Below are 20,779 nucleotides of genomic sequence, written 5' to 3'. Positions count from 1 at the left end.
GTGAGGGCCTGGGTTTGATTCCCACCTCAGCTCCCAATTCCCACTCCAGGAGGCAACAGTCAAGGCTGAAGTAAGTGGGAGACCTGGTTTGGGTTCCTATCTCTTGGCTCTGGGCCCTAGCTGAGCCCTGGTCATCACAGGCATCTGTGGAGTGACCCAGAGGAGGGGAGCTCCCTTTCCTGTCTGTCTGATGCTCTCTCTGTGTATCTATCTCTTTCTCAAAAAAAAGTTCCAAGAGGGCCACCGAGACTTACTTTCCCAGCTGATGACAATGGCCCTGGCCAGGGTTTAAGAGGCCAGAGCTTGGATTTAATTAACACTAGCTTCTGGTGACTTCGTCTCAGCAGCTCCTATCATCTGACTAGCTGTCCTTGCAAACATTCCAGTGAATGCCGCAGACCCCCCAAGCATGGGGCACCAGGTTTGTAACATTCCCCTTGCATAGAGCAACCTTAGAGCAGAGCAGAACCAGGCCTTGCCCTGGTTCAGACCAGCTCAGGCTCACAGTCTTGCCTGGGGACCATGTGGGTAGGCTTGGGGCCTAAGAAAAAGAAAGTACATGCGGTGGGGGGGGGGGGGGTCCCACCTGCCTTTGCACACACTCACACACGTACGAGCCTTTCTCGTGGCAGTGGGTAGCAAAGTGGAGAGAGTGGGTAGCAAAGTTCTCCTCCAAAATACTAGTCACATGCTGTGTCACCCTCTAAAAGAACTTCGACAAGGTGCGCCCGAAGCGGCAATAACGTCTTACTGTGAAGGCAGATGCCCTGACGGTGTCATTTTAGGGTTCAAGGCAGACTAGTGGGACAGGGACCCCATTCGGAGGACACAGTGCCATCACGGCCTCCCTCACTCTCCACCAAGCTCCTTGGCAAATAAAACACACAGCACTGGGTTCTGTGATACCCAGGGCACGGGCGCCCACAGCTCTGTGGTTGGTTGATTTGCAGTGATTTTTTTTTTAATTTAAGATTTATTTATTTATTTGAGAGGCAGTGTTATAGAGAGAGAGAGAGAGAGAGAGAGGTCTTCCATCTGCTGGTTCACTCCCCCAAATGGCTGCAACGGCTGGAGCTATGCCGGTCTGAACCCAGGAGCCTGGAGCTTCTTCTGGGTCTTCCATGAAGGTGCAGGGGCCCAAGGACTTGGGCCATCTTCCACTGATTTCTCAAGCCATAGCAGGGAGCTGGATATGAAGAGGAGTAGCTGGGACTCGAACTGGCGCCTATATGAGATGCTGGTGCCACAGGCTTAACCTAGCACGCCACAGCGCTGGCGCCAGTGACTCAGACTTGCAAAGTAGTCAGGTGCTGGGGCAGGGCTCAGGAGGATGATGGGGCTGTGACTTCCAAGCTTCCCCAGCCGATGACGGGAAAGCAGCTTAGGGCTGCAGACGCCGGCTGTGAGGCTGGCTGCCGTTCTGTGGGGAGAAGCCGTGAACACGACACTACCTGTGTTTCAGTTTTGTCACTTTCCGGGGTGAGGGGTGACACCACCGTGCAGGTCTTGCCGAAGGAGGTGGTGGAAAGCCCCCCCACACACACATCTAGCCTGCAAAGGCTGAGAAACAGGGGGTGAACACAGGACAAATCGTGGCCAGTGTTTTCCCAATTGCTTCAATGTGGCGTGCGGACAGCTTGGCATTTGTCCTTGCGTGGGAGACACAGAGGAGTATTGTTAGATGCCCGTGGGACATCTGAGAGGCTGCAATTGGCTGGCAGAACAAAGGACAGGGGCCTGCCCGGATGGGCCTGCACCCCCAGGGTCTGTCTGGGCAGAGGATGTGTGTGTGTCTCTCAGGACCAGGTGCGGGCCGTCAGAAGAGACACCTGCCATGGGAGTACCTTAGATCCCTTCTGCAGGCACGGGGGGCTCCCGCGGGAAGAGCCTCGGGATTTCTCTCCACGGATCCGCGTCAAGGACAGTGCAGGTCAGAGGTGGTGGCATCGCTGAAGAACCCACACAAGAGCCTTTGGGGTGAAGAATCAGCTTTGCAAGGCTGCCAGAACCAGGCAGGTGCGACGGGAACTCGCAGCAGCATTCCTGGGGTAAGCACCCGGCTGCCTCTGGCCTCTCCTCCCTTCACCCACTTTACCACAAAGGATTCTGAACTCAAGATTAGTTCCACGTGGGAGGAGCACCATCAAGGGCTGGCGTGGGCGGATAAACTGACTGTGCCCTTCCTGACTGCTGTGGGCCATTGGCCTGAAGCAAGCCGGAGCTGGGGATGGGCAGTGGTTGGATCTAGGAGTGGAATTTAAATGGCGATCATCGCACAGACCTGGGTATGCTGATGGCCTGAAGGACATTTTGCAATCTAAGGAACCAGAAACATCACAGGAGTTACGATCTTCATCCAGGGGCTTGGAAGAACTAGTTCCACAGGACGGGTTTCCTGGCCAGCGGGAGACATGAGTTGCGTGGCTTTATGAGGACCAGTGGCCCATCAGCCATCATTTGTTCAACGTAATGATGCTGCAGGAGCCTGAGAAGTGAAATCAGACCCTTCTGCTGTTCTCATTGCAAGATTCGCTCGGCGATAAATTAACTCAAGGATGTGTTTCTGAGTCAGCTCCGGTTTCCAGGAGAGACCAGGTCTGCAGATGGCAGGACCAGAAGGAACTTTCTACAGCGGCAACTCGGCCTCTCATTCAACACAGGCAACTGAGGCTCGGGGAGACCAGAAGACTTTTCTAAGCTCTTAGTATAGAGACGTCGAGAAAAAGCAGAAGTGTGGGGGTGGCGTTTGACTACCTACGACGCCAGTATCCCATACAGGAGACGGTTCAAGTACGGGTTGCACCATTTCCCATCCAGCTCCCTGCTAATACCTGGGAAAGCAGTGGAAGATGGCCCAAGTGCTTGGGCCCCTGCACTCATGTTGGAGACCTGGAAAAAGCTCCTGGCTCCTGGCTTCAGATTGGCGCAGCTCTGCCATTGGGGAGTCAACCAGCAGAAGGAAGATCTCTGTCTCTCCCTCTCTTCCTCTGTAACTCTGACTTTAACATAAACAAGGTAAATCTAAAAAAGAAAAATAAAAGAAAAACAGAAATGTACGGCATCTGCTCACACTGACCGTGCTTCATTAGGTGCCTTCCTGTGCACTTAGTTATATAAGGGGTCTTCAAAATGTTCATGGAAAACGCATATTGTGATAAAGCTATGAATGGCTTTTGAAGTTTTTTAACCAAAATAAATTGATCTTTTAATTCCAGTTTCCATAGAAATTTCGAAGTCCGCTTGCAGCAAGTACCTTCCTTTATAAAAGCCGAATCTCTTCCTGTTTCCTAGGTCTCAAAGAGGTTGAAGCAAAATTGTAAGCAAGGATTTTGATAATATCTGAGAAAAGCTGTGCCTAAAATCCAAATGTGTCCTCCTCTGCTGTCATCTGGGCTTGAGACAGAGCCTCGCTTAGCCTTAGAGCCCTCGGTCCCTGCCTGGGAGCGCAGCCCTGTGGATGTGTCGGGTTCTCATTAGTTAGAGTGCTCGCCCTGGTCCTTGAAATCTGTCCTAAGCTCAGGCATGTGTCTTGTCCGAGACAGGCTCTCAGGCAGCGCCTGGAAGAAAAGAGGCTCCGGCAGCTGTTTGCAGAACAGCGTAATCACAGGGCGCCCCTCTCACTGCCCCTGCGCTTTCCACACACCAGCAGCACGACTTTCCGAGAGAAAGAGAGAGAGAGAGAGAGAAAGAGAGAGAGCGAGCACGTGAGCGTGTGAGCACGTGCACAGGTGCATTTCCCGTGCATCCTGACACTCATGCTGCAGTCTCTGCTAATCCACAAAGCAGAGCTGCAAGGTCGGGAAGGAGCACCTGCCATGGGCATCTGGCCCCTTGGGCAGGTGACACTATGGCCAGGTTGCCCACATGGCCCCACGCCCTGTCCTCAGGCTGCTCTCCCATCCTGAGCGGCTCAGTGGCTGGCAGGACGATAGGACCTCAGCCCCCGGGTTTGCCACCCTGTGAGGAGAGAGCAGCCCAAACTCTCACCAGATGACATATTTGATGTACAGCCCGACCAAATGCCTGCAGTCACTTCGGTTATATGTGTTCTTCACATGGGGAGGATCTAAGACGCCGAGGCAGGACCAATGTCAAAGATTCTTCAGGTCCAGGTTCTTGGGGATTTCTGAGTTTCTCAGTTTCAAGTTCTTCAAATACTCACCAAGAATGACAAATGCCCGGGTTCCACTAATGGATGGTGTAGAAACCTGCCTCGAGTGTGCCCTGCTGTCCCCCTGTACACGTTCGTGACATTGGCCGAAAGGCTAGAATGTCCGCGCTTGGTAGCTGGTGTGGCTATTTCCCCCTGCAGCCCCCGGTGGGGACTGTCTGAGCACCCCTTAGTCCCAGCCCACCCCAGGCACCCAGACAGACAGCTCGAAGGCCCCCACGTGGGAACTCCCAGCCACGGCAATAGCAGCCACTGCACCTGCCACCAGGAAGGTGTGGGGAAGCAGGGCCCAGCCCACCTGGCCCCATCGGCCAGTCCTCTCTCTCCTGGGCCTCCCCAGAGGCACTGGAGCCCCCCGGGAATGACTGGTGGCTGAAGAGGTCTTCACACAGGAGACTCTGGCTGAACTTGGCGAGGAAGCGGAGGACGTAGCCCACGCTGTTGACCACGGGCAGAACGCGTAGGTGCTGTTTACCATCAAAGCAGGCTGAGACTAGAAAACACACACACACACACACACACACACACACACACACGGCAACTCAGAGCTGGGGCGGTGTTGGGGGAGGGGGTTGGGAAGGTAATCCACCCCGAGGCAGGGAATTTTGTCTGCTCGCTTTGGTTTTGTTTTTACCTAGGATTTATTGGGCTTTCACCTGTCTTCCCAGTAATGCCCGGTCTCTGTTCTCCAGGTCCCATCCAGGACACCACATTGCATGCAATTGTCATGTCTCCTTCATCTCCTTGGCCTGTGACAGTTTCTCACGACCTTGGCAATTTTGAAGAATATACTAGGCAGATACTGTGTAAAGTGTCCCGCGGTTCAGGTGTGTCTGAGTTTTTCTCATGGTTATATGGGGGTCAGGGAGCTTGTGGGGGCAAAGAACCAGAGAGGTGCAGGGTCCTTCCTATCACGTCAGATCAGAAGCATGGGATATGCACTTGACCTTGCTGGGGATGTCAGCCTCAGCAGGAAAGGTGGCATTCCTCCATTGCACTTTCCTTTATTGTTTAAGATTAATTTGTTTATTTCAAAGTCAGTTACAGAGGGAGAGGGAGAGGGAGAGACACAGAGATCCTCCATCTGCTGGTTCACTCCCAAATGGCTGCAATGGCCAGGGTTGGGCCAGGCCAAAGCCAGGAGCCAGGAGCTTCATCTGGGTCTCCCACTTGGGTGGCAGGGACCCAAGCACTTGGGCCATTTTATGCTGCTTTTCCCAGGCTATTATTGGGGAGCTGGATTGGAAATTGGAGCAGCCAGGACTCAAACTGGTACCCATATGGGATGCTGGCATCACAGGCTGCAGCTCTACCCACTATGCCACAACTCTGGCCTCCGCTCTCCATTTTTTTTAAGGATGCATTTATTTATTTGAAAGGCAGAGTGACAATGTGTGTGTGAGAGAGAGAGAGAGAGAGAATTTTCCATCTGCTGGTTTATTACCCAAAGGCCCAGACTAAAGCCAGGTTCACATGGGTGCAGGGAATCAAAAACTTAGGCCATCTTCCTCTACTGCCTTCCCAGGGGCATTAGCAGGGAGCTGGATGGGAAGTGGAGCAGCCGGGACTCAAACTAGCACTCCAATATGGGATGCCAGCATTGCAAGCAGAAGCTTTACCCATTGTGCCACAACACTGACCCCTCTTCTCCAATTTCTATTCGTTGGAAACAAGTCCACTCAAGGGCACTGTGGAAATTAAGCTCCGCCTTCTCCAGGGGGCAGGTCTACTTAGCATTTGGAATTCTTCCTGAGGAAGACTCGCCCCTTCTTCTGCGTTTCCTTATTCAGTTATTTTCTCACCTCCGTACGGTCTCAATACATCTATTCTGTACTGTGGGTTATCTAACACCACACTACGAGGACTTCATAAAGTTTGTGGAAAATGGAATTAGAAGATCAGTTTATTTTGCTGCAAAAAATTTGATATCATGGCCAGCACTGTGGCATAGTAGGTAAAGCCTCTGCCTGCAGCGTCGACATCCTATATGGGTGCCTATGGCAACCTGGCTGCTCCACTTTTCATCCAGCTCTCTGCTATGGCCTGGGAAAGCAGTGGAAGATGGCCCAACTGCTTGGGCCCCTGCACCCATGTGTTAGACCCGGAAAAAGCTCTTGGCTCCTGGCTTTGAGTTGGTCCAGTTCCGGCTGTTACAGACATTTGGGGAAGTGAACCAATGGATGGAAAGACCTCTTTCCTACTGTCTCTCCCTCTCTCTGTTTGTTACTCTGCCTCTCAAATAAGTAAATAAATCTTTTTATTTATTTATTTGAAAGGCAGAGTTACACAGAGCGAGAGAGAGAGAGTGAGAGAGAGAGAGAACTCTTCCATCCGATGGTTCACTCCCCAATTGGCCGCAACGGCTGGAGCTGCGCCCATCCGAAGCCAGGAGCCAGGAGCCAGGAACTTCTTCTGGGTCTCCCACATGGGTGCAGGGGCCCAAGAACTTGGGCCATCTTCTACTGCTTTCCCAGGCCTTTAGCAGGGAGCTGGATGAAAAGTGGAGCAGCCACGTCTTGAACCGGCATCCATATGGGATACTGGTGCTTCAGGCCAGGGCATTAACCCACCGTGCCACAGCACTGGCCCCAATGAATAAATCTTAAAAAATTTTGAAGTCCATGTCTTCAAAAATGCATATTCCAAGGGCCGGCACTGTGACGCAGTAGGTTAACGGCCTGGCCTGAAGCGCCGGCAGTATCCCATATGGGTGCAGGTTTGAGACCCAGCTGCTCCACTTCCAATCCAGCTCTCTGCTATGGCCTGGGAAGCAGTAATAGATGGCCCAAGTCCTTGGGCCCCTGCAGCTGTGTGGGAGACAGGGAAGAAGCTCCTGGCTCCTGGCTTCAGATTGGCACAGCTCCGGCTGTTGTGGCCAATTGAGGAGTGAACCATCAGATGGAAGACATATCTCTCTCTCTCTCTCTCTCTCTCTCCCTCTCTCTGTCTCTCCTCTCTGTGTAACTCTGACATTCAAATAAAATAAATAAATTTTTTAAAAATGCATATTACAAAAGAAGTATGAATTTTAAAATTGGTTTGCATCAAAATAAACTTAGTTTTTAGCTCCATTTTTCATGAACTTTTTGAAGTGCTTCCTGTTTAATTTGCTGCTCAAACTGTCCCAGTTTTTGTCCTTAGAATCTCATTCAGCTTGACTCCTACATCTGTGATATGTGCCCCCACCTTTATTTTAGCGTTTCTGGAATTTATTTATCAGCATTTCTGGCATTTCAGTATGCTCCAAGGCTTACCTTTTTTGTTTTTTAAATATTTATTTGTTTATTTGGAAGACAGAGTTACAAAGAGAAAAGGAGAGATGCAGAAAGAGATCTTCCATCTGGGCCAGGCCAAAGCCGGAAATCTGAAACTCCATCCGGGTCTCCCACGTGAGTGTAGGGGCCCAAGTATTCAGCCATCTTTGGCTACTTTCCCAGGTGCATTAGCAGGGAGCTGGATGGGAAGTGGAGCAACCGGGACTTAAACCAGCACCCATATACAATGCTGCCATCACAGGTGGTGGTTTAACTCACTGTGCCACAGTGCCAGCCCCACCAAGGTTCAGCTGGTATTCTCCCTGCTCTGGTCCTAGAATCAGCTATTCTGGCAACAGTCCTGTCTCCTGATGAAGAGTGATGCATAGACACCAACATCAAGGCCCTGGGTGTGCTCACTGCTCCTGGTGTGTGAACAGCTCTACATCCACTCTGGACAGAGCTGAGAGATGCATGCATGTATACTATGCTGTTATGGCTTCTCTCTCTCTCTCTCTCTTCCGCCCCCCACCCCAGACCTATCTAGGTCTGCCTCTGTAGCTAAGTCTGCAGAGAGAAACACAGATACAGTCAAACCAACCTGGATTCACACTAATGTCACCAACTCTAAGCCAGCACCACGAAATTCAGGGGGTGACTCTCAGAAGCCTGCAGGGAGAGCCTTTATGAGGAAAATAACATTTTTGCAGTGATGGTAAATTCCCTCTCTCTCTTTAAAAATTTTATTTATTTGAGAGAGAGAGCGAGAGAGAGTGAGTATGTGTGAAGCTGGACCAGGACAACACCAGGAGCCCAGAATTCAATCCAGGTCTCTCATGCAGACAGCAGGGACCCATGTACTTGGGCCATCACCTGCTGCCTTCCGGGGCACACATTAGCAAGATGCTGGACGAGAAGTGGACCCAGCACTCAAATGCAGAGAATCCAATATGGGATGTGGGCATCTTACCAGCGTCTTTCCCACTAAGTGAAACAGCCAACCCCTGGTTATTTTGTTAAATACTTGGAAATCTGTGCCCCAAGGATGAGCTCTGATGTGGAGAGTGAGAGTCTCACTGTTTCTCCTTGATTCCCCTCTGCTCCCTAACACCACCCCCCCCCACCCCTCACACACACACACACACACACACACAGCCGGGTGCCGGTCACCAGCCTTGCAGCTGTCCCACAGCAGCACCTGTAAGGTGAGAAGCCACCTCACCACTTAGCGACCTCAAGGTGGCAGCAATGGGAGTTAGCTCAAGCTATAGCAGGAGGCATCAGCTCCAAGCTCCAGCATTTTCCAAGACATTAAGAAAAAGGGCTCCACTCTGGGCTTCCTGGGAATTCTCTCTAACTTGGGAAAAATGTCATCACCCTGGCATACCTGCCAGGCACACGGAGCCTCCTCCCCAGTGCCCAGGCCTGGGAGGCCACAGAGGGAGGGGCGAGTAGGAAGGGTATGGCTAGGAGCCCTGCAGAACTTAATGGAATGGAGTCTGCTTGGGGTGGCTGCCAAGTGCACGAGCAGAATTTCTCTTAGGTCTGTGCCTTGAGCCCTGCTATTTAGCAAGGGAAAGGACAAGGACTTCAACCTCAGAGGCAGCCAGGGATGGAGAACGTGGCTTCCTTCTAGAAGTCAGGGGAGCCAAGGGGGGCTGACAACAGGACAGTCCACTGCTCTCCCTCCCTCCTATCTCTGCTCGCACCTGCTGAGGTCTCTTAGAGATCACTGAGGGTCAGACTCGCACACCTGAGCCTTGCCAAGTTCTAGTTGAATCAGTCCCCAGCAGGTGAGAGCCAGGCCTGCTCAGAGCTGGGGAAGCGGAAGTGGAGTCAGAGGATGCCCCTGCAGTCACCTTAAGGGCCCCTCTCTCCCTGACTCTTTCTTAGCCAGCCAGCAGGATCACCTGCATGGCCCCATTGCTGGGGGATCTCCTCTCTCTTCCCTGGCGATATGGAGGGCCAGGTCCATGGCGCTGGGCCAGAGGAGACACCAGGCCTTCCCCCCTTGGAGTTGAGACCTCTGCAAGGCCTGGTGATCCAGGAACTAAGGGCAGGCAGTGACCACCACTGTGCAGAGAGCCTGGAATAAAGCAGGAACCTCTGCAGGAAAATGCATGAAGGGGCTGGAGCTCCCTGTTCTGCCCCCTCCCCCTAAGAGGGGAGAACAGGATCCCTCTGAAAACAGTTGCATTGGGGCTGAACCTGGCAGGGGGCTGTGACCCTGGACAAAGGGCCTTGTTAAAATAATTCAGCCCCCCTGAGATGAGATTGAAGGCATGAGCTTTCTCCATGGCACTTTCCTGCAAGTCAGAAGTGCAAGCAAAAGGAATGGAGGGGGTCAGCATGGTGGCACAGTGGGTTGAGCCACCACCTGCAAAGCCAGCATCCCATGTGGGCACCGGTTTAAGTCCCAGCTGCTCCATTTCTGATCCAGCTCCCTGTTAATGCATCTGAGAAAGCAGTGGAAGATGGCCCAAGTGCTTGGATCCATGTCACTCAAGTGGGAGACACAGATGGAGTTCCTGGCTCCTGACTTCAGCCTGGTCCAGTCCCGGCCATTGTGGGCACTTGGAGAGTGAACCAGCAGATAGAAGAGCGCTCTCTCTCTCTCTCTCTCTCCTCCTCCCCCGTTTTTCCTTCTCCCTCTGTGACTCGTCCTTTCAAACTGATAAATAAATCTTTTATAAAAAGAAAGAAAAAGAAAAAAAAAGAATGAAGCAAAGTAAGGAAGAACAGAGAGACAGGGGCTGGCATTTCAGATATGGGGAAAATGACTCTTGGATAAGATGGGATTTGAGTAGAAACACAAGGGATTTCCAGGAGCAAGCTATGTAGACAGCTGAGGGAAGAACATTCCAGAAAGAGAGCAGAGCAGGTGCAATGGAGCTGAGGCAGGAGCCCAGAGGAGGGCTGCAAGGAGAACATCAAGAAGGCCACTGTGGCAGCAGCAGAGTAGGGGCCAGAGAGAGGCCAGCAGCAGGCGGCGGCAGCAGCCAGAGGCAGTTCATACAGGTCTGTGGCCTTTGCAGGGACTCGGGCTTTTCCTCTGAGTGACATGGGAGCCACTGGAGGGTTAAGACTTCGATTTGGAAAGAGCCAGCATAGTCGCTATGGGGGATGACAAGTGTTGGATTCTGGTGAATTTTGAAGGCTGGTCAATGGGATTCACTGATAGTTGGCAGTGAAGAGGAGACGAACAGAAGGTTCAAGGGTGAGGATTCAGATGTCCGGTCTTCTTGTCTAGGTCTGCAAGCATGATCCCCTGGAGTCCCGACAGAGGCCTGAGCACACAGGCTCATCAAGGCGCCAGAGCCCAGCAGGTGGACAGACCTTGGCCACGCCCACTGTCCCTAAGCCTGAGGATGGCTGCTGTCCTCGGAGACACCCAGGGCCCCCGTCATACAGCCTGCCCCGGGGCCTTACCTGACACCACCTCGCCCCCATAGCCCTGCCTGACCCGGGGGAAAGACGAACTTTTGCTGGTGGGCACGCCTGGACGGCCTGCTGCAGGACGGCCGACAGCCCTCAGGCCCGAAGTGCGAGGACAGCTGCTGCACCTTCCTCCTCTCCAAGTAGGGCCCTGCGTTGGTTTGCTTGTTGATGTAGAGGCAGACTGTGGGAACAGACCACAAGGCCCTCAGTGCCTGACGCACATACTCCAGCTGCCAGGTGGCTCTGCTCTTAAAGCTGAACGGGGGACAGTTATGGTGGCCCAGGTGGCCCATGTGTATACGGAGGTGTTTCTGTGCCAGGCAAGTGTACAAACAGACCTGCCCCCAACCCAGAGGGACTGCCCTCCTACACCTAAAGCTTGCCACCCCTTTAACCTCCTATGACTTAAAGACCATGAGCCGATCACTCCAGAGACTGTACGTAGTACTCAAAACGTAAGTGAAAATGAGTGTTCTACCCCTTCCTTAGGTGAGCCTGGCCAATGGACCCCACACTTCTATTGCACCCCATCGGTAAAAAAATTTAACATATGTCCTTAAGTGTATATATTTTTAGAGCATATGCATTCTTAACTGTGTTAATATATTGCACATACATTTTTATTGGAAAAGCATCACATTTCGGTACTATAGGTCTTCAGAAAGATGTTAGAATGTCACAAAGGTTGCTTACCAAATGTAATAGATTAGTAAGTCCTGGGGAGATCTTTGTGAGTTTTATCATTCAAAAGAAAATGAAATATCTCATAAATCCTGTTAGTAGGGAACTGTGTATTGAGAAGACTAATTAATGAGTTAATTGTCATCAATATAATTGGTTTAGTCAGTTGGCTGATTGACACAAGTTTGATTTAATTCTGCCCTATGACAAGGACATACATTCCCACTCCCAGCTATCTCATCTGTAATTTGCCAACAGTTGCCTAACTGGTCCACCCCAGTACATTGTACTCCATACACTTCATCCTATCCCCACTGTCAGCGTAGTTAAGATTTGAAAATAACCCTGATGTTATTGTGACCTCGCTTAGGATTTTCAGTTACCCTGGACATCAAGCCAGGTGCCTTAACAAACGAAGAGTGCCCTAGCCTTCCCCTCAAGAAAAACTACCCCAAATTTGGATCGAAGGTAGAGAAGTTATTTCCCGTCCGTCCACCGATATGGTAAAGCGCTAACAAAACGTACTCAAGAAATGGAACTTCATCCATTCCCCTCCCCACCCCGCCCCCACATTCTATGAGCATCTTACCTTGGAGATCACTGGTGCAAAGTGGAGAGGGACTTTAAGAGCAAAGCAACAGGATTTTCAAGACATTCAGTAGTAATAAAAAGGTAAAGAACCTTGGTTTTTGTTGAGTACCTGCTGTATGCCAGGTGCTTTATCTTGTTTGCTTCTCAAAGCAAGCCTGGGAGTTGAGTTTTCATGTTACTATGATTATTATTACTGCCCTACCAGGAAACTGAGTCTTTGGTGCTCAGAGGACTGCCCAGAGTCTAGGCTGGGTGCAAGAGGGACTCGAACTCCTACCTTTCTCATGATGAGGGCCCTTTTCACTCTCCCAGGCTGCCTTCTCTGGCGCTCAGGGCAGATGATAAGGAAAGCCCAATGAACAAGGGACCTTCACGCCTAGGCTGCCCCTGTGGAGGAACAGTGGACAAACCCATGCCCCTGCCTCCACAGAGCTTATGGCCCACCGGGGGCAGCAGGTGTAATCAGAGCATCTCTGAGCTGGAGAGACTGAGTGTGAATCCACGGCTGTGGGCTCATTAGGGAGGTGCTAGGGGAGTCCATTCGGGGGCCCTGGCAGGAAAGGCAGTGGGGGCTTCCTGGAGAGTGGCATGCCTGGGATGAGATACAATGCACGAATAGGGTGACCCAAAGGGAAGGCCAAGACCCTATGGCTGCTGCTAGGGACAGAGGGCTGGACCGCAGGGGCATGGCACCTGCAAGGCCTTGTCAGCCACTCTAACAAGCTTGGCTTTTACTTAAGAACAGTGAGACAGGGCTGAAGGGATCTCAGTGAGACAGGAGTGGGAGATGGAGGGGCTCTTATGTATGTCTGAATGCACGTGCGTGCGCACGCCACACTGTCAGATTGCTGTCACTGCTATGACAAAATGGTTGGTGGATGCCCCAGCAGAGACAGAGGTGGAATTTCTCTTCCCTGCCTGGATTGGAGGGGCCAAGGGATCCAGAAGAGATCCAGAAACACCTACGGAGGAATGGAAATACTCTTCAGGTGGGCAGGCTTCCATTGCTGCAAAGGAACTCTGGCTGTGGGAAAAAAAAAAGTAACACCTGATCTTGGCCACTCTTGTCCCACCCCAGGCAACCAACTAAACTCAAGATACACTGAAAACCAAGTTCCACAACTTTCAGGCTGCAAGACATTAAGCTGCTATTGTCAGCGAATCTGCTCATCCCCTCCGGGATCTAAATGAATCCCTCAAGCTCACAAAGTAGCTCTTCACTGGTGAGCTTCCCCATTGCCACTTGGCGTTCACTCTGTTGACCTACCTGTGAGAACCTGTGGGACTGCCAGGTTGGGGATGGTGGCTGTGTCCTGAGGGATGGAGCTGAGGTCGGGCTCTGGGGTCCTTGGCGGACGTGACAGGCTAGAGGAGTCAGGAGAACCTGAGACTTGAGCTGCAAGAGAGAGCCCGCCTGGTCAATGAAAATCAATGAGAAATACTCTACACACTCAGCGGCTCTTTGCTGAGTGTCAGCTACCATTGCCACTCTATCATGCCTCCACGCCTTTCTGTTGGGTGGCTTTGGGGGTTGAGCTTCAGTTTTCAAGTTCATGCTCAAGATTTGTATTTGAGGTCACACTTAGAGGTCAGCTTTGCCCCTTACAGTGGAGCCCCCAGGAAAAAACAGCATCAGGCAGTGGGTGTAGGAGAACACAGAGGCGTGAATAGTTGAAATCCATGAGCCCTTTAGTGCAGGTTGGAGGAGACAGTTCCCTGCCTGCATCCCTGTGCTCCCTGAGATCCTGTGGACAGAGCTTGCCCTCCACCCACCTAGAGACTGACCCTAAGGCCCTGCTCACTCTCTGCTGAGCTCTCTGCCACAGGGATCTCACGATCCTGCCAGAAAACAGAGCAGTGGCCATCCCTCCCGGCACTGCCTGCTGCCTACAGTTATTTCCTGCAGAAGGCACTGCCCAAGCCAGCCTGCAGCTGGATGGGAGCAGCGGGCACCTTGAAGATCCCACCTGAAATCACAAACGAAGAGCTGGAAGTTACTTCTATGGAACAAGGCGGAGACGACTAGTGGGTGGTAGCAATACCAACAAGTGGAGTACAGAGACAAGCTTTCCATCTCTGCCCTGTTGGAACTGACGCTCTAATGGGGGAAGTCAGACAAGAAACAGCCGGATGAGGAAATGTTGGACGGTGGTCAGAGCTGCTGGTGAAGATAAGGAGGAAAGGAGCCTGGAAGTGCAATCGAGGGGTTGTACTTTGTGATGAAATCTTGGCAATAATGGGAAGAAGGCAGTGGGATTGGAAAATAAAGTTAACTCTTTCAAGGGGTTTTGTCATAGAGAATAGCAAAGAACAGCGTTAGCCAGAGGGAAAAGTGGGATTAAGAGACTTTTTAGGGAGCAGGCACTTAGCCCAGTGGCTAAGACGCTGACGTCCCTACTGCAGTGCCTGGGTTTGACTCCTGGTTCCAACTCCTGACTCCAGCTCCTGCCAACGCAGACTGGGAAGCAGCAGGCCTGTCTCAAGGCACTGGGTTCTTGTCACTCACGCGGGCAACCTGGAATGACTTCCCCATTCCCGACTTCAGCCTCAGCCTGACCCCAGTCCTGCACCCCACCCCCCTATCAAATACAAAGAAAAGATTTTTTAACCTTGCAGGGAGATACCTCCTCACCCATGAAGATAGCTGCTATCAACAAAATAGAAAATAGCAGATGCTGGTAAGGTAGGGAAACCGGTGTCCTCGTGCACTACTGGTGGGAATGCTCAGTGGTGGCAGCCACCGTGGAAAACAGTGTGGCAGTATCTCAAGGAATCAAAAATAGGAGTATGGTACAACCCAGCAACTCCACTTTTGAGCATACAAAGGAATCAAAAAAAATCATGGAAAATGTGTATTGTGAAAAAACTATACATGTCTTGTAAAACTTTTGCACCCAAATCGACTTATCTTTTAATTCTATTTTCCCACTAACTTCTTGAAGTACCCTCATATATCCCAAAGAATTGAAAACAGGGTTTCAAAGAGATATTTGTATGTTCATGTTCATAGCAGTGCTATGTACAGCAGCTAAAGGTCAGAGTCACAGAGCCAGAGTAGAGGGTGGTGTCAGGACTGGGAGGAGGGGAGATTGGGGAGTTATTGTTCAATGGGTTCAGAGTTTCAGGTTTGAAAAAGTCCTGGAGATGAGTTGTACAACAATGGGAATATGCAGAACACTACTGAATTTACAGATGGTTGCAATGGTAAGTTTTATGGGTTTTTAACCACAATTTACATTTGTTGAGATGAGAGAAATAACAGTGTCTTGATGCTGAGAGCAATAATGCAGTCAAGAGAGAAAAACTGATGCCCCAGGGAAGAGTTGGAGGCTGCTGGCATCGGGGCTTGGAGTAGGTGCGAGGAGGAGGGATTTAGTGGGCAGGTGTCTGGGCGGTGACTGTCTATCAACAGGAAGGAAGTCAAAACAGAAAGGTCTGAATGCCACGGTGGGTGGATGCAGAAGTGGGAGCTAGCAGAAGGTCTCTTCTGGTGGCTTCTCATTTCCCAGTGATCCAGGAAGCCAAGCAGGATGAGGGAGGTGGGCGTGTTAATGAGCCAAAGGGTGGGAGGGCTGGGCAAGGCAGTGGGGCTGCTGGGCCAGGGCTCCGTGGAGAAATAGCTGGGAATACACAAAAGGGGCCTGGAGTCTCCTGTAGCCCCCGACAGTAATAAAATACTCAGGAACAACTAGCAATGGAGGTAGGCCACAGGTCCCGGTGCCACCTGAAAGAGCTTCCAAAGGCCAGAGCCAGACCAATATAAGCAACAAATGAATCATGTAGTAATGGATCATAACTCAAAGAATATACTAGAAACCCAAGAGTCTATACTGATATAAAAGGTTAACTAAGTAAATGAATGGAAAAGACTAGAAAAATCTCCCATGCACAAAATCTAACTTCTGTAATCTCCACTCTGAAGTAGGTGAGGCGCAACTCCCCATTCCTTAGGTGTGGGCCGTGTGCACGGTGGCCCCTCCCAGGGAGCATGTTATAGAAATGGGGGGAGAAGCAAGTGTACAGTGAGGAAGCTCAACAAATCCGTGGTCAACGTCGACATCAACAACGAAGTTGACTGCATGCACTCTCCATGAGGCATGGTGAAAATAGCACGGTACCTCTCAGAGCTTCCTCCCCAAGCCCATAACCCCAGGTTCATACTGAGAAAACAGTAGATACACCCACGCTGCAGAAATTCTACAAAGTCACTGACCAGTGCTCCTCAAAACTGCCCACGGGCCGGTGCCGTGGCTCAATAGGCTAATCCTCCGCCTTGCGGCGCTGGCACACCGGGTTCTAGTCCCGGTCGGGGTGCCGGATTCTGTCCCGGTTGCCCCTCTTCCAGGCCCCTCTCTGCTGTGGCCTGGGAATGCAGTGGAGGATGGCCCAAGTGCTTGGGCCCTGCACCCCATGGGAGACCAGGAGAAGCACCTGGCTCCTGCCTTCGGATCGGCGCGGTGCACAGGCTGCAGCACGCCAGCCGTGGCGGCCATTGGAGGGTGAACCAACGGCAAAAGGAAGACCTCTCTCTCTCTCTCTCTCACTGTCCACACTGCCTGTCAAAAAAAAAAAAAAAAAAAAAAAAAAAAACTGCCCACGTCATCAAGAACAAGGACAGTCCAGGCAACTTCCCCAGCCCAGGGGAGCTTAAGGAAACCAGATGACTAAACGCAGTTGGGCATGCTGGGTGGGGTTCTGTAAAGAATAGGCAAAAGCCAATGAAACAGGAGCAAAACATGGATTGTATTAAATAATCATATAATGTTATCCGTTTACTAGTTGCAACAAATGTACAATAGTAAGGTGTTAACAACAGGAAGGTGAGGCTTTATAAGAATTCTCTGTTTTGTCTTTCAAGTTTTCAGCAAATCCAAAACTATTCTAATGTAGATTTTTTTAAAAAAAAATATTAAAAACAGGATCCGGTAGAATAAGCTGGGTACATGGAGAGGAGAAGTGAGACCTTGTCTTGACAGCGTAAGACCAGAAGACTTGCTTCCCAGGAGGCTTTGCTCTGACATACAGGAGTTAATCTTTGACCTTCTAAACTAGCAACCCTGGACAGATGTTAGCACAGCTGGCACCTTCCACTGAAAGGTAAAACCTCGTTCACACTCCTCACCCAGAGCATGGCTGTCAGTGCTGCTGGAGCTGCTGCACTTTGTCCTATTAAAGCACCAGTAGGCACAGCAGAGGGCACAGTGTCCATCCTTGCCAGCGGGGGTCTCCACCAAGGGGCTGGCGCCCTGGGATCAGCTCATCTTTGTTTTCCATGTAGAAGTCCAAAGTAAGGGGCAGAGGGATTTCTCACTCCAGTTGTCTTTTTTTTTTTAAAGATTTTATTTATTTATTTATTTATTTGAGAGGTAGAGTTATAGACAGTGAGAGGGAGAGACAGAGAGAGAGGTCTTCCGTCCATTGGTTCACTCCCCAAACAGCCGCAATGGCTGGAGCTGCGCTGATCTGAAGCCAGGAGCCAGGTGCCTCTTCCCGGTCTTCCACGTGGGTGCAAGGACCCAAGGACTTGGGCCATCTTCTACTGCTTTCCCAGGCCATAGCAGAGAGCTGGACTGGAAGAGGAGCAGCTGGGACTAGAACCGGCGCCCATATGGGATGCCGATGCCCCAGGTGGAGGATTAACCTACCGCGCTGGAACCAGCCCCTCCAATTGTCTTTCAAGAGAGAACCTTCTCTAAGAATTTGCTGGGAATCACTGGAAAGGATTTGCAAACTGCATGTGTGCTTAGGAGGAGTCTACACTGGAAACAGTCAGTGGATGTCAAATCCGATTTTTTTCTTCTTTTTTTTTCTGGAAATGAGTGAGTTCAGCAGTAATGGAATTCCTACTTACAGTATTTGACCAACTGGCAGGGAAAGGCTGGTATCTGAGGGTGGAGAATGTGCCTGGGGAAGTACGAGGGTCTACAGAGGCAGCCTGCACATCAGCAGAGGGTTAAGCAATAGAGCAGAAATCACAGTGAGACAACCAGGTGGCCAGGGTGGGCCCGCGAGGTGACATTTCGGTCAGGATCCGAACGGCGAGCCGTAGCCTGTGGCGACTGGAGGCACAGCTTTCCAGCCTGACACAGTGGCTCCTGTCAACATCCTGAAGGCACCAAGAAACCAGGGCGACTGGAACTGTGGGCAAGAGGCAGAAAGTGCAAGCTGAGGTCAGCCGGGTGGTCAGGGTCCATGGTGAGCGCATCTGAAGTCAGTGCTGGGGCTTGAACTGAGTCACCCTAAGAACTCCTATGTTCGAGTCCTAACCTCCAGGGTCTTGGTGGATGACATCAAGGGAAAGCGAGGGGACGCTACAGCAGGGTGGGTCCTTACTCAGTGACAGGTGTCCTTTCAGCCGGGAAAGCTGACACAGTCAGAGGGAGTGCCACGTGACGACAGAGGCAGAGACCAGTATGAGACAGCCACGGGAAGCAGGGTTATCGGCACACACCCGAAGCTAGGAAGGGGCAGGGAGGGGTCGGAGCCTCGGGGGAGAGCCCTGCTGATGCCTTGATTTTGGATGTCCGGTGTTTTAAGCCAATCGGTTTGGAAGACTTTTTAACAGACACCCAGGTAAACAAATACAGTCAGGATAAGGAGTCTGAATTCCACTGTGTGAGTTATAGAAATAATTGGAGGAGTTTAAGCAGAGAAACACACACCTAGTTTTTGCTTTATAAAGTAATACTTTGGGGCGGCATTGTGTGTAGCATGGGATGCCGGCATCCCTTGCGGGTGCTGGTGAGTCCCGGCTGCTCCTCTTCCTGTCCAGCTCTCTGCTAAGGCGCCTGGGAAAGCAGCCTGGCTCCTGGCTTCTGCCTGGCCCAGCCCTGGCCACTGTGGCCATTTGGGGAGTGAACCAGGAAATGGAAGATCTCTGTTTCATTCCCTCTCCCCTTCGCTCTCTCTGTAACTCTGACTTTCAAAAAAAAAAAAAATTAAAAAATCTCTTTTAAAAAAGTAACACTGGCTGAGCCACTAAGGTGTCACCACCTCCTCTGGAGCTCAAGTGGTAAAGCTTCAGGATGGGACAGGAAAATTCCTGTGCAGAACTTGTGGGAGAGGACAGGAAGAGAAGGCAAGCACCCACGTTTCCTTGTCTGGGGAGCGGCCACAGAGACAGGTGTGGTTTAGGTCCTCAACTCATACTGCCCATTGCACAGCAGGGGAGTGGGGAGAACACGGGACCCAGACAGTAACTAATTCCAGTCCTCTGTGGGAGTCAGCAATGCACGCCAGGCTTCTGAGCTTCACCTTCCGAAACCATTAGGTGGGTTAGAGTTGCCAGACGTACGGCTCCTCCACCTCCTATGCTGTGAATACACCTGACATCAGACTGCTTTTGAAAACATGAAGAACTGGAGACCATACCAGAGTCTGTGCCGTGTTCTGGATGCTAGTCACAAGCAATGCGGCATCCTAAACGCTCTTGGAGTTCTGCTTCTGGTAACAGAGAAAGCACAGTCTTTTGGCTCAACTGAAACATCAAAAAATAATGGATAAAATGTTAGAAAAATGGAAGTACGGAAGAGCTGATAATACATAAAAACTAATTATGCCAAATATTAGTGAAATCTGAGCCCTTGGGCGTCGCTATGGAGCCCAGGGCTCACCCGCAGGGCTGTAACCTCAGGGAAGGGTGAGCCAACTGTGCACTCCTTGCATACCTTCCCCGCCTTCACCTGGTGAGAGGGAACGTCGTCTTGACACTAGGGGAGGGGCGTGCAGAAGCCCAGAGAAGATGGGCCCACAAGCCAGACTTCACCAGGATTTACAGCCCAAAATCGTGGGACTTAGGTTATCGAGAAAATTCCAGGCTGTGAATTTAGTTCAAAAATTACCCCACCTGGCAATACCCAGTTGCCTGGGAAAGCAATAATTTCTGTAGAAAGTCCTCGAAGAAGTCCTAAAAATAATCCAAAACACCAAAGCACTCAGGGAAGCAAGGATCTAAAGACAGAATGAGAAATAAAAACTCACAGTAATAAAATCTCACAAGTACTTAAGATATTTCAGTTAATATGTAGACTATTAAAATAATCAGAGTGCTATATGTAAAAATATAAGGGACAAGTCTGAAAGTGTCTCTAGGGAGCAGAAAGTTGTGTAAAAACAAACCCCAACAATTTTGACCAAGATTAAAGTTCAACTTTTACAAATGAAAAGCACAATAACAAAAACTAAAAGTTACATAGACAAATTTAATAGTAAAGGCAATATAACCAAAAAAAGAATTAGTGAACTGGAAGCTGTGCCAGGGGAAGTTATGCACAAAGCAGCACAGACACAAATGCAAACTGTAGAAGAGGTTACAACACACGGAGAATACGAAAAGCTTTAGCAGGCAAGTTTCAGACGGAAAAGTTGTAGAGACTGGACACGGGATATATTTGAAAAAATAATGGCTGAGAATTTTACAGAGCTGATGAACGATTCTAATCCCTAGATTGAAGAGGCCCAACAAATCCAAATGGGATGAATAGAAAAGAAATCCATGTGTAGACGGAGTGAAATGTAGAACACCAAGACCAAGATCTCAAAATTAGCTGAAAACCTGTAAGTTACCTTCCAAAGAATGGCAAATAAGCAACATGGGTAACTGAGTTCTCTTCAACAATGGACCAGAAGACAAATGTAATACCTC

General features: G+C 50.6%; 1 pseudogene; it reads right to left on the bottom strand.

Annotated features, from left to right (window-relative positions):
* Window positions 1–1,845: 1,845 nt before the first annotated feature.
* Window positions 1,846–20,779, bottom strand: part of LOC138849862 (sex comb on midleg-like protein 4) — a 31,798-nt pseudogene continuing 12,864 nt past the window's right edge.

The sequence above is a fragment of the Oryctolagus cuniculus genome, chromosome 5 (assembly GCF_051225735.1).
Source record: "Oryctolagus cuniculus isolate XC-2025 breed Fujian yellow rabbit chromosome 5, ASM5122573v1, whole genome shotgun sequence".
Lineage (NCBI taxonomy): Eukaryota > Metazoa > Chordata > Mammalia > Lagomorpha > Leporidae > Oryctolagus > Oryctolagus cuniculus.
This window is presented reverse-complemented; position numbering and strand designations above follow the sequence as displayed.